This window comes from Xyrauchen texanus, chromosome 16 (assembly GCF_025860055.1).
Source record: "Xyrauchen texanus isolate HMW12.3.18 chromosome 16, RBS_HiC_50CHRs, whole genome shotgun sequence".
In the NCBI taxonomy this organism is placed as follows: Eukaryota; Metazoa; Chordata; class Actinopteri; order Cypriniformes; family Catostomidae; genus Xyrauchen; species Xyrauchen texanus.
The window spans coordinates 1,474,438-1,488,823 of record NC_068291.1 but is presented as its reverse complement, the minus strand read 5'-3'; the positions used below and the strand labels follow the sequence as shown (position 1 = coordinate 1,488,823).

Genomic DNA, 14,386 nt, shown 5'->3' with positions numbered 1-14,386 from the left:
AAGTAAAAGTATGTGAACCCTTTGGAATTTGCTGGTTTTCTGCATTAATTGCTCATAAAATGTGATCTCATCTTCATCAAAGTCACAAGTACAGACAAACACAATGTTCTTAAGCTAACAACACACAAACAATTATACTATTTTTTTTTTGTTCAAAGTTTGTTTTTATTGATTTTTACAATATACATCACATTCACAATCCCCCACCCCTCACCATCCAATTTAAGAATGACGCCCATACTATCCATTAATTCAAAATGGAATTGTAAGAACCGAGCATGCATACAATATTTACAAACATGCTAACAAACATAAACCTCCAACCAAATACAAAAAAAAAAAAAATAAATAAAAATAAAATAATAATAAAAAAAAGAAAAATAAATAAATGAAAGAAAGAAAGAAAAAAGAAAAAAAACAATAGTAGTGGCATTATTCAAACAGACTTATCAACATAGTCAAGAAAAGAACGCCACATCTTAAAAAATTGTTTTTCCGATCCTCTTAGTGAATACCTAATTTTTTTCGAGGCAGAGACAGGATATCATATCTCTAGTCCATTGAGTATGAGTGGGTGGCAAGGGATCTTTCCACTTTAATAATATTGCTCTACGTGCAAGTAGGGAAGAGAAAGCAAGGACTTTACACGTTGATGCTGACAACCATACGTCCTCTGGGGCAACTCCAAATAATGCCACCAGAGGTTCTGGCTCTAATCTATGCTGAAGAACCACAGAAAGGGTGTGAAATATCGATCGCCAGTAACGCTCTAATTTGGGGCATGTCCAGAACATGTGAGTTAACGTTCCTCGGTACATTGACATCTATTGCACATAGGGCTAGTACCAGGAAACATTTGAGCTAGTTTAACTTTGGATATATGGGCTCTGTGTACAACTTTAAACTGTATAAGTGAATGCCGAGCACACATTGACGATGAGTGGACCAGTTTAAGGACACAGTTCCAGGTGTCTTCGGAGAGTGGTCTTTCAAGGTCTTCCTCCCAAGCTCTCTTAATGTTATCCAGGGATGAAGATGCCAGATTGATCATTAAATTGTAAATAGTAGCAATTGAGCCCTTGGCCAATGTATTACATGAAAGGAACTTATCCAAAGGATTTTTGGAGGGCATCGCTGGGAAGTCTGGTATAAGTGACTTAACGTAATGTCTTACTTGCAAGACTCTAAAGAAATCTGACTTGGTAAGACCAAAACGTGATACCAATTGCTCAAAGGAAGCAAATACATTATCCAAAAATAAGTCTTTGAAACATTTTATCCCCTTTTGAGACAAACTCTTGAATGAACCATCCTGCATTGAGGGCGAAAAAAAATGATTACGGAACACAGGGCTAAGAAGAGAGGGGTCCCTAAAACCAAATGACTTCCTGAATTGGATCCAAATCCTCAACGAGTGTTTCACCACTGGGCAATCGACCGGAATATAAGAGGTAGACTGTAGTTTAGATGCAAGAAGTGCTGGAAGGGAAATTTGCTTGTAAGCATTTATCTCCATGTCCACCCAGGACGGTCTATTGGGCAAAAGGTGATAATGCCACCAATAAAGTGTATTTCGTACAATTATAATATTTAATGTATTTTTTTCAACACAAACCATTAAACATAAACAGTGCTGTGGAAAAAGTAAGTGAACCCTTGGATTAAATAACTGGTCGATCCTCCTTTGGCAGCAATAACCTCAATCAAGTGTTTCTGGTATCTGTGGATTAGACCTGCACAACATTCAGAAGGAATTCTGGATCATTCTTCCTTACAGAACTGCTTCAGTTCAGACATATTCTTATGATGTCTGGTGTGAATGGCTCTCCTGAGGTCATTCCACAGCATCTCTATTAGATTAATGTCTGGACTCTGACTGGGACACTCCAAAAGATGGATTTTCTTTTTTTTTTTAACCATTCTGTATTGTAAGCCTTCATTGATAGTTTGAAAACACTGTTCTGGTTGCTGATGGCATGCTGCATGAGTCTGTACTTGTAGCCTGCTTAGCACTGCTTATTCTTATATGTTCATCATTTTATCCTTTGCCATTTTACCGTGAGTTTCAGTTTTTTTCCACTCTTCTGCTTTTCCAGTCTTTCAACTGCGTGTATTTTAATGCACGCACCTGTTTCTCTCTTTTTTCTTTTCTTTTTTTCTGATTGTCTACATTTTACATCTAGACTGCATGCATTTGTTTACTCTGTGTTTTACACAGATTATAGCATCAATCTCAAACATCTGCTGATCAGGAACCACATTGAACCACATCGATCTCAAACCCTCACTGCTCAAGAACAACCATAACAGCAACAACAACAAACAATTTCGGTAAGACATGGAATCCGCTTATGTTATTTCTTCCTGCATTGCATGCCACATGTTTACTATAGCTTCTTCTGGCAGCAGTGATGGGTTTACATATGATAAATGTAAAGAATGACGGAGAAGGTTAATGAGTTAGGGACACGCATCTGAACGCTAGTAATGGTCAGTAAGAAAGAGAAGCCGGTAGATACTAGTGTTGTCAAAAATACCGGTACCAAGTCGGTACTCAAACTAAAAATTATTTACGATACCAGAATTTCTGAAGGTACCGGGCTACCAAGTACCGGGTCTACCCGGTACCCATGCAAAGCCGGGAACTTTCGAACGCTCACAACAAGCAAACGATGATGACAAGCAAAGCTGCTGCGGAGCCTCAACTGAATCATGTCGAAATGAAAAGTGGAAAAATGTGGAAATGATTTGTATTTGAGGCTGATGAAAAGGGAAACATCATAGATCAGCAAAAACCTAATTGTAAACGCTGCTTTTGCAATTTTCTGATGAAAGGATGAAACACATCAAACTTAATAAAGCACATGAAAGACAGACACCTGGATTTATTCAAGCAAATAAAGCAGGTGAGTTTAAAAGCATATTATAATTTGCATTAGGGCTGAAACGTTTAGTCGACATTATCGACATCGTTGAAAATACAAAATTGATGAGAAAAACGTTTGTTGTTGAATTGTTGTTTGATCTCATTTAACGTAACATGAAATCACAATAAACTGTAATGGTAACGCGTGACAGCAGCAGTTCACGTCTGATGGAGGAAGAATTACACAGATCAGTCCAGATGCACTTGAAACTTTCACAGTTTATTTTATGTAGATCCCAAAGTATTAGGGAATGATTAAAAAAAAGTACATTCAGAAGCATGTACCGTTGTGGAATAGGCGGAGCTCTTTAAAGGAAACATCCCGGCGTTACATCTTAAATGCAGTTATATTTAATGTGTTATAGCTTTATTACAGTTCAAATAATACAGAAGCAGCTCATGTTAATAACTATAAACTCAGAAACTGGTATTTCTCTGTGTGGTCGGTGCCTCTTCTATGAGTTGCGCGAATGTCCCGATCTAATGGGGAGAGATTGAAACTGCACCCAGCTGAGAGAGACTCTGCCTCGGGGAACTCATCCCTCGCGCGCGCACACTTAATGAAGCTAGATTAGAACGTGATTGCTCGAGACTTATTTCATCATAATATCTATATATATGTCACTATGCATTTCTTATCGTGAAGAAAAATGTCAAATTGCAGCTTTATTAATAAGAGAGCACTTTGCACATTAGTTTGGAAATTGTTTTTTATTCATTCTATTTTATGCTTGTTTATTTAGGATTTGTTTTTTAGTACTTGGTAAAAACTTAAATTAAAAGTTGCAAAAGTTGAAGCAAATCTTATATAAGTGTTCAAATATCTTATGTAAGTGTTTTGTTATAATTAAAAAATTATATATTTAAATTAAAGTGTTGCTCAATGGCATATTTTTGTTCTTAGTTCTGCTGCTAATGTTTTGTAGAATTTGTTATTAAAGGGCACCTATTATGGAATTTTGAAAATGACCTTTCATGTAGTGTGTAACATAGATTTAAGTGAACAAAAACATCCTGCAAAGTTTTATATATGAAAGTTCACCGTAAAAAAAGTTATTGTCTCTCAAAAGTAGGAGTCGACTCTGAGTCAATGTAATGAATCGATTTTCCAACGAGTCATTTTCCTTTTCGTTGTGACGTCAAGACGAAAAATTATCAAATTGTCCACGCCCACTCATTGCACGCGCAGACACCAGGGAAAACTTGAAAACATCATGTCGACAGCAAGACGCTGTGTTCTGAAGTGCATATCAAAAGCGACCTTTTTTCCACTGCCCAGGGACGAGCATGTGAAGAATCAGTGGCTAGAGTTTATATGTACAACTATACCACACAAGTATAGCCCGAAACTTGTGCTGTGTTCGCATCATTTTAATGACGATTGCTTTACGAACATGAATGCTTTCAAGTGTGGATTCAGTGAGCGGTTGATACTGAAGGAAGGTTCAGTACCAAGTTTATTTGGATCAGCTTCCTCCTCCGAATCACAACCTGTAAGTATTATTAATAATTGTTGCTTTTATGTGTTTTTTAGCATGCTTAATAAGTATTTGTGTGTGTTGTGTACGTTACGCTCAGCGCAGCTTCTAGGTCTCCAATGTCAATTATTTTGAAATATGTGAAATGTTTGTCGATGTTATTGGAGTTGTCATAAAGTATAGAGCAATAACTTGTAGTAATGCAGTGCTTTATCAATATGTTTATGCGTTGGGCTAACGCAAACAATAACTGATTGGGTGTTTACCACCGAACATAAATCAACTCAAATTCCTTCTCTGATTTTGATTTTTTTACTACAAAGCGGTGATGGGCGTTCCGTTTCCGACAATCTCTGCACAGAGTATACCAATCACAACTGACTGGGTCATCTGACCAATCACCGCAGATTAGCGTCACGCAAAGGAGGGGTTTGGAAAAATGAGTCATTGAACGAATCATTTGGGAGTCGGTGAGCAAATCAGGTAAACATAAATGCATATTATAAGACAACAAAAGTGTTTTTTGTCATTGCATGCATGTAAAACTGTTGTTGGGGACTCCCAAAACAATATTAGGAACATTTTAAATGCCATAATAGGTGCTCTTTAAAAGATTGTTGTTTAGTAACCTGTTTTTGTGTTTTGCTTTGGTACCGAAAATGGTATCGAGTACCGTGAATTTTCACTGGTATTGGTACCGACTACTGAAATTTTGTTACCGTGACAACACTAGTAGATACTGTATCGGATGCAGGTAGTACAGCGAGCAACACACACACTTTGGTTCCGGCTATAGATCCCCCGCAGAAGGGCATTTGGGTAACATCGGGAAGGCATACTCATTCAGCAAAGCGACACCACTCTCCCATTCTTGTTAGAGTTTCCAAGCGATTCTCCCCACTCAGTGATGCACCCACTGTTGAAGGAGTCTTAGTAATTAGGAGATTCTATTGTAAGGTATGTGGAAAAGAGACTTAAGCCACTATTGTTAAATGCATTTTGGGAGCTCGGGTGTCTGACATCTGATCAAATTTACAAGTGCTGGCTAATGCTAAAAGTAGATTTTTAGATCTTTTTTGTTGGCACTAACGATGTCTGGCTTCGCCAGTCGGAGATCACTAAAGATAATGTTAAAGAGGTGCGTGAATTTGCAAAAACGATGTCAGACACTGTAATATGCTCTGGTCCCCTCCCTGCTCATTGTGATGACGAGGTTTATAGTAGATTAGTGTCACTGAATGGCTGGATGTCTGAGTGGTGTCTGCAGAATAAAATAGGATTTATAGACAATTGGATCAGATTTTGGGGTAGACCTGACCTGCTAAAGACACCCTCCAGGTAAGGTGCCACTCTCCTCTGTAGTAATTTGGCTCATAGTCTTATTAGTAGAACTGGGGCCCAGGTCAAGAAGCAGAAAAACTGGTTAATCTGAATGGCTGCTAGCTGCCTTGAGACGTCACACAGGTCACATAAACTACAACACATAAAGACTGTTAGTCCAAGTGTCCTTGCGATTGTGAATAGTATTTAGCAAAATGGGATTGTCCCTTCATGTCTTAAGCAAGCGATTGTGCAGCCACTTCTAAAAAAAAAACAATTTGGACCCATTGGATCTAAAGAAATGTCAGCTTTCAAATGGCTTTTTCTGTAAATTTATTTAGAGAAGGTAGTTCTTGACCAGGTGAATTCTGTTTAAACAAATAAGGATATTTTGGACAAATTTCAATCTGGATTTAGAGTGGGCCACAGCACAGAATCGGCATTATTAAGGGTTGTAAATTACCTTCTGTTAATTGGAGACTCTGAAGATCATGCTGCTTTAGTTTTATTGGATGTTACCATGGCTTTTGATACTATTGACCATGGTATTTTAATTAGCAGCATAATGGAGTTTGTTGGTATGTAGGAAACTGCTATAAAATGTTTTTCTTCATATTTGGAGAACAGATCTTTTACAGTGATGGTTGGAGACTATTCGTCATCTCCTGCACCCGTAACTTCTAGAGTCCCGCAGGGATCAATTTTAGGCCCAGTTCTATTTTTATTGTATTTGCTCCCCTTGGGTTCAATTCTCAGTAAATATGGAATTTTGCATCATATATATGCAGACAATACACAGCTCTCTCTGCCTTTAAGACCAGGTAATAAAAGCTCTAGTGATCTGCTGATGAGCTGTTTGAAGGTGGTTAAAGACTGGATTGCTCAAAATTTTTACATTTTTATCTTTGGACGAACTGTAAAAAGTATGGCTACAGAAGTCTCTGGGCTGGAAATGTGCAAAATCAAGACAAAAACCTAGTGTTTCAAAGGTTTTGACTGGTAGTGTGTATATATATATATATATATATATATATATAAACTCAGGAACAGGACACTTTTTCAGGACACTGTATTTTAAAGATAATTTTGTAAAAATCCAAATAACTTTACAGATCTATATTGTATAAAACAATGTTTACATGCTTGTTCAATGAAGCATAAACAATTAATTGACATGCACCTGTGGAACGGTCGTTAACATTCTAACAGCTTACAGACGGCAATTAAGATCACAGTAATAAAAACTTAGGACACTAAAGAGACCTTTCTACTGATTCTGAAAAATACCAAAAGAAAGATGCCCAGGGTCCCTGCTCATTTGAGTGAACGTGCTTTAGGCATGCTTAATGGAGGCATGAGGACTGCAGATGTGGCCAGGGCAATAAATTGCAATGTCCGTACTGTAAGACACCTAAGACAGCGCTACAGGAAGACAGGAAGAACAGCTGATCGTCCTCGCAGTGGCAGACCACGTGTAACAACACCTGCACGGGATCGGTACATCCGAAAATCACACCTGCAGGACAGGTACAGGATGGCAACAACAACTGCCCAAGTTACATCAAGTTACCCAATCCCTCCATCAGTGCTCAAACTGTCCGCAATAGGCTGAGAGAGGGTGGACTGAGGGCTTGTAGGCCTGTTGTAAGGCAGGTCCTTACCAGACATCACTGACAACAAAGCTGCCTAACCCACCTTCGCTGGACCAGACAGGACTGGCAAAAAGTGCTCTTCACTGACGAGTCTGAGTTTTGTCTCACCAGGGGTGATGATCGTTTATCGTCGAAGGAATGAGCGTTACACCAAGGCCTGTACTCTGGAGCGGGATCAATTTGGAGGGTCCATCGTGGTCTGGGGCATTGTGTGACAGCATCATTGGACTGAACTTGTTGTCATTGCAGGAAATCTCAACACTGTGCGTTACAAGGGAAGACATCCTCCTCAATCATCTGGTACCCTTCCTGCAGGCTCATCCTGCCATGACCCTCCAGCAGGACAATTCCACCAGCCATACTGCTCGTTCTGTGCGTGATTTCCTGCAAGACAGGAATGTCAGTGTTCTGCCATGGCCAGCGACGAGGCCGGATTTCAATCCCATTAAGCATGTCTGGGACCTGTTGGATCAGAGTGTGAGGGCTAGTGCCATTCCCCCCAGAAAAGTCCAGGAACTTGCAAGTGCCTTGGTGAAAGTGTGGGGTAACATCTCACAGCAAGAACAGGCAAATCTGGTGCAGTCCATGAGGAGGAGCTGCACTGCAGTACTTATAGTTTTTTACAATCGCTATGACAATTCTTTCAGTACTTTTAACAAATTTCCTAAACTCTTAACGCACCAACACACCTACAACACACAATTGGCAAAACATTTAATTTCATGCTCAAAATCACACATTGTAAACTAAACTCCAACACTAATTTTCAAAATACAATAATACACTAGCAACAATACACTATGTCTACCAAAACACTGCAAACTTGTCTCAAAATCAAATAATTATTCAAAACACTAACATATGTTCTCGTCCAACAGGAAGATTTAGTCAATCACAATGTCATAAAAACACTAACATCAGATGGAATTACAGAAACTGCATTATTTTATATGTGTCAGGGCTTATACAATAGACAGTATATTGTATTGATCATAGATTGTGTTTTGCTCTGCAGTTTCTTTTGAAGCCTCTCTACATTTTTGTTTTGTTGGGTTTAGGTCTTTTGCTGCAGAAATTCAATAAAAAAAGACGTATTGTGACAGAGTTCTTTGATGCGCTCACCATTCCTTTCAAAAGGAACTTTGTATAATTGATTCATTTGGACTCTGTGTTTAGCTAGAGTCCGATAAATGCCCTTGCCCTTGTCCCACTCCTCTCCCTTGCCCTTGTCCCACGCCTCTCCCTTGTCCTTGTCCCACTCCTCTCCCTTGTCCTTGTCCCACGCCTCTCCCTTGCCCTTGTCCCACGCCTCTCCCTTGCCCTTGTCCCACTCCTCTCCCTTGCCCTTGTCCCACTCCTCTCCCTTGTCCTTGTCCCACTCCTCTCCCTTGTCCTTGTCCCACGCCTCTCCCTTGTCCTTGTCCCACTCCTCTCCCTTGCCCTTGTCCCACTCCTCTCCCTTGTCCTTGTCCCACTCCTCTCCCTTGTCCTTGTCCCACGCCTCTCCTTTGTCCTTGTCCCACGCCTCTCCCTTGCCCTTGTCCCACTCCTCTCCCTTGTCCTGGTATACGTCTTCCTCTACTTAGTGCAGACATTTTTCTTTCTTTCTTTTGTTACTCTATATTGTTCCCTTTCCACAAAACATCAGCCCAAAAGGTCCTCTTTTACATTATACCATATGGTCATGCGATTGAAAGAACCTGTTTACCTTGACTTTAGCCTGTAAGGTTAGGTTTAGAACATGGTGTTATCTGTTCTGACATACAGTGTTAAAACATTGGTAAATTTGACAGTAAAAATCCATTGTTTTGGTCTTGGTTGAGCTTGTGTGTAAAAGAAGTTCAAGCATTTTAAATTTGTGTTAATTGTATGCATTTTGTGTTAAAGCAACAAGAAATGTGTTAATAGTATAGCTTACACAGACGGATGTAGTGCTAACTGTGTTAAGAGTTTCGGAAAATTGTTAAAAGTATTGAAAAATCTGTCATAGCAATCGTAAAAAACTGTAATACAGCTGGTGGCCACTGTTACTTTTGTCTTTTAACCACCTGTTAGTCACATGTCTGTGAAACTTGTTCTGTTTATGTCTTAGTTGTTGAATCTTTTTATGTTCATACAAATATTTACACATGCTAGGTTTGCTGAAAATGAATGCAGTTGAAAGTGAGAGGACGTTTATATATATATATATATATATATATATATATATATATATATATATATATATATACACACACACACACACGTATGTACAGTATAGAAATACAAATCTGTTATGTACAGTTATTGCTCAATGGGTCAGTTTTAACTGTTCATGACATGGATAGCCTGAGGGGGGAAAAACTGTTCCTGTGCCTGACAGTTCTGGTACTTAGTACTCTGTAGCGCCTGCCAGAAGGCAACAGTTCAAAAATGTAGTGGGCCGGGTGAGTGGGGTCCAGAGTGATTTTTCCAGGCTTTTTCCTCACTCTGGAAGTGTACAGTTCTTGAAGGGAGGGCAGGGGGCAACCAATAATCCTCTCAGCAGTCCGAAAAGTCTTAGTGGCATCAAACCAGACAGTTATTGAAGTACAGAAGACAGACTCGATGACTGCTGAGTAGAACTGCATCAGCAGCGCCTGTGGCAGGTTGAACTTCCACAAATGGTGAAGGAAGTACAACCTCTGCTGGACCTTTTTCACAATGGAGTCAATGTGGGTCTCCCACTTCAGGTCCTGTGAGATGGTGGTGCCCAAGAACCTGAATGACTCCAATGGTGCCACAGTGCTGTTTAGAATGGTGAGGGGGGTCAATGTTGGGGTGTTCCTTTTAAAGTCCACAATCATCTCCACCATTTTGAGCATGTTCAGCTCCAGGTTGTTATGACTACACCAGTGAGCCAGCCATTCAACCTCCCTTCTGTATACAGACTCATCGTCATCTTGGATGAGGCTGATGACAGTAGTGTCATCTGCAAACTTCAGAAGCTTGACAGAGGGGTCCTTGGCAGTGAAGTCATTTGTATAGTGGTGGGGAGAGCACATATCCCTGGGGGGCACAAGTGCTGATTGTACATGTGGTGGAAGTGAATTTCCCCTGTCTCAATAGCTGCTGCCTGTCAGAAAGCTGGTAATCCATTGACAGATAGACGCGGGAACAGAGAGTTGGTGTAATTTAGTCTGGAGAATAGCTGGGATGATGGTGTTGAAAGCCGAACTGATGTCCACAAAAAGAATCCTTGCATATTTCCTGGTCTGTCCAGATGTTGCAGGATATGATGCAATCCCATGTTGACTGCATCATCCACAGACCTGTTTGCTCAAAAAGCAAATTGAAGGGGGTCTAGAAATGGTCCAGTAATGTCCTTCAGGTGGGCCAACACCAGTCTCTCACATGATTTCATGACCACTGATGTCAGAGCGACTGGTCTGTTGTCATTAAGTCCTGCTATTTTGGGTTTCTTTGGGACAAGAATGATGATTGAGTGTTTGAAGCAGCATGGGACTTCACACTGCATCAGTGATCTATTGAAGATCCGTGTGAAGATGGGGGCCAGCTGTTTAGCACAGGATTTTATACAAGTGGGTGAAACACTATCTGGGCCCAGTGATTTCCTTGTCTTTTGTTTTCGGAAGACATGGCTTCTTCGCAGATCTTAAGTGCAGGTTGAGTTGCAGGAGTGGGGAGGAGGGGGATTGCAGGAGGTATTGGGTGTTTGTGTGAAGTGAAGGTTCAGTGCGTTCCTGGCCTTATTGTACAAGACTTTATCCCCACTTCTGTAAGGATCCTATTTTACAAAGCTGCCTGTATTCTGCTATAAACCATGGTTTGTCATTGTTGTATGTTAAATAAGTCCTAGTAGGAATGCTCATATCCTCACAGAAACTGATATTTGATGTCACATTATCTGTGACCATCACCCAGATTGGTGTCTGCAGCCTCAAAAACACTCCAATCAGTGCAGTCAAAGTAGGCTTGTAGTTCCAGCTCTGCTTCATTGGTCCACCTCTTTACAGTCTATGTACAGACAGTGATCAGATGGGAATTTTCCACTGCACGGTACAGTTTGACTCAACTCTGCTTTTTGGGGGTTTTCCACTGTGGATAGTACCTGGTACCTGGTACTTTTTTAGTACCATCTCGGTCGAGGTTCCAAGCGAGCCGATACTAAATGTGACATCAAAATCATGCAGATCACTGATTGGTCAGAGAGAATTTTCACTACCAGTATCACTGGATTTGTGACACGGGACATCAACCCGCTAGTTTTAAAATTAGCAATAGCAATATAATTTGTTCACGTGACTTTTAAAAAGAAATGGCTGTGCGCAAAACCACGCCGTGGTCAATAAACAAGGTGCAGACGTTCCTCTCGTTAGCAACGAATGAAATGACACAAAACGAAAAAGTCTTTCAGGAAGTGTCTCAGCTGTTGGCTACACACGGCTACAATCCGGACCTACCAACAGTGTAGGGAAAAGTAAAAAAAAGAAATTTGACTACAGAACCATCAAGGACCACAACAGAAGAAAGTGGAAGTGGATCGACCAAATTGATGATATCTATAGCAATAGACCGGCGAGCAATAGGAGGGAGAGTGTTGTTGGAGTCCACGATGGAGGATGGTACTTGCTTGAAAAGTTGAAAGCTTCACTTTATTTAATTGACCAATTACTGGAAAGCTTGCTTCAAAAACAACCAGGCCAATTTAACTGTTACACTTGTGTAAAATCACCATGCAACAACTGCTTTATGCAGCACAATGAGCTAGTAGCTAACAGCTAGCAGTCGTGTTATTGTTTATGGTCAATAATGTTTGTGTCACGTTTAAGATTATGTCACGGCATTAGAGGCGGGCAACTATGACGATCAGCCTATTATCCCACCCACGTTGAGGAGGCACTAACTTCAGTGGAAAAGCAAGCTCAGAAAAGTAAAGTGAGCAGAGTCGAATCTAACTGTAACGTGCAGTGGAAAAGTGCCAAGAGAGTCCCAAAACTGCTCTAGGGACAGAGCGATATGCATCCTTTATTGTTGTGTAGCAATGATCCAGTATATTTCTGTCTCTGGTGGGGCATGTAATGTGCTGTTTTTATTTGGGCAGTTCACGTGTGAGGTTTGCTTGGTTAAAGTCCCCAAGAATAATAATAACTGAGTCTGTTGCAACGCTGCATTTACGCACATGTGTGGTGGAATAAAACACTCGCCAGAATAAACAAGGAAAGTACAAAGACTTACAGTTAATAAAGATCGATTCCAAATTAGGATAGCACACCTTCTTTAATGTTGTTACATCTGTACACCAACTTTCAATAATGTGAAAGCATGTTCCACCACCTCTCGTTTTCCCTGTTAAATCCGTAATACAATCCACTATGAACAGCTGAAAGCCCGGCAGATGTAACACACTGCCCGGAATGGCTTCACTCAGCCAGGTTTCTATTAAGTACAAGGCAGCAGAGGTTAAAAAGTCCTTGTTTGTATGGGCGAGGAGATGTAGTTTGTCCGTTTTGTTAGGAAGAGAGCAGAGATTCGCTATATGAATACTCAGCAGCTCTATTTAAAATGTTCTCCCCTTTTTCTCCCAATTTAGAATGCCCAATTCCCAATGTGCTCTAAGTCCTTGTGGTGGCATAGTGACTCGCCTCAGTCTGGGTGGTGGAGGACGAATCTCAGCTGCCTCTGTGTCTGAGACGTCAACCCGCACATCTTAACACATGGCTTGTTGAGCGCGTAACCGTGAAGACATAGCGCATGTGGAGGCTTCACGCCATCCACCGCAGCATCAACCCACAACTCACCATGCGCCCCACCGAGAGTGAACCACATTATGGTGATCATGAGGATGAACCCCATGAGACTCTACCCTCCCAAGCAACTGGGCCAATTTGGTTACTTAGGAGACCCAGCTGGAGTCACTAAGCACGCCCTGGGATTCCAACTAGCGAACTGCAGGGGTGGTAGCCAGCATCTTTACCAATTAGCTACCCAGCCACCCCCCTCGTCTATGTCTCTTAAACAACACAGCTGCGCCTCTGAAAATGTCCAGCAAAGTGTCCGAATAGTCAAAATCTGGGAAAAGTTTGTCTTGTATGTGCTGCCAAATGTTCAGCAGTTCGTCCCTGGTAAAACTGATTGGAAAAAGATTGCTAAACACAGGACAAACAAGCAAAAACAACAAAAGAATTGGAGGACTCCACACCGTGGCTGCCATACATGGTACCATCTTCATAAAGGGTCGAGGAGGAGGTGTTGCTACAATTTACAGTGAAGTTTTTGATTTTACTCAGAGGACAGGATATAAGTTTAAGTATTTTGAAGTAATAATGCTTAATATGACACCATCAGATATAAGTAAAAATCTCTGTCATCTCTTGCCCTTGCTACAGTATATACATAACCCAGGCTGTATTCTGATTTCCTTGATGAATTTGCAAATACTGTAAAAAATCAGATCTAGTAGTTACTGTAGATGGAGCTTTAATTGTTGGTGACTTCAACATTCACATAGATAATGAAAATTACACATTGGGATTAGCATTTAATCCCATTCAGGTAGATCTATTCTTTTGATTACTATAAATAGCTTTTCTAGAATTGTCTCACATAAGCCAAAAAATCTAGAAGAACTTGATATAATAACAGAAAATATAAATACAGTCTTCTCTAGCACTCTTGATAGTGTCACCCACCTTCGATTAAAACAAATTATAGAAAACATCTCTGGAGCACAAGTTGAGGAATACAAAATTAGAAGTATTTTGCAGTGTATGGAAAGATAGTGTCTGTAGCTACAGAAAGGCACTAAAAACTGACAGGCCAGCATATTTGAGCAAACTTATAGAAAAGAACCACAATAATCCTAGGAGTTTATTCAGTACTGTGGATAAATAGGTTAGGAATAAAGCCTCGATATTCCAGATATTCCGTCACAGCACAATTGTAATGACTTCATGAATTTCTTTACTGATAAAATAGAAATCATCAGATATAAAATTGGAATAATGCAATTGTCTGTTACAGCACTTCAG

At 40.3% G+C, this 14,386-nt stretch overlaps 1 protein-coding gene across 1 annotated transcript in view; it reads right to left on the bottom strand.

The window, feature by feature from the left end:
- vash1 (vasohibin 1) overlaps positions 1-14,386 on the bottom strand; it is a 35,523-nt gene that overhangs the window by 3,481 nt on the left and 17,656 nt on the right. The window lies entirely within an intron of this gene.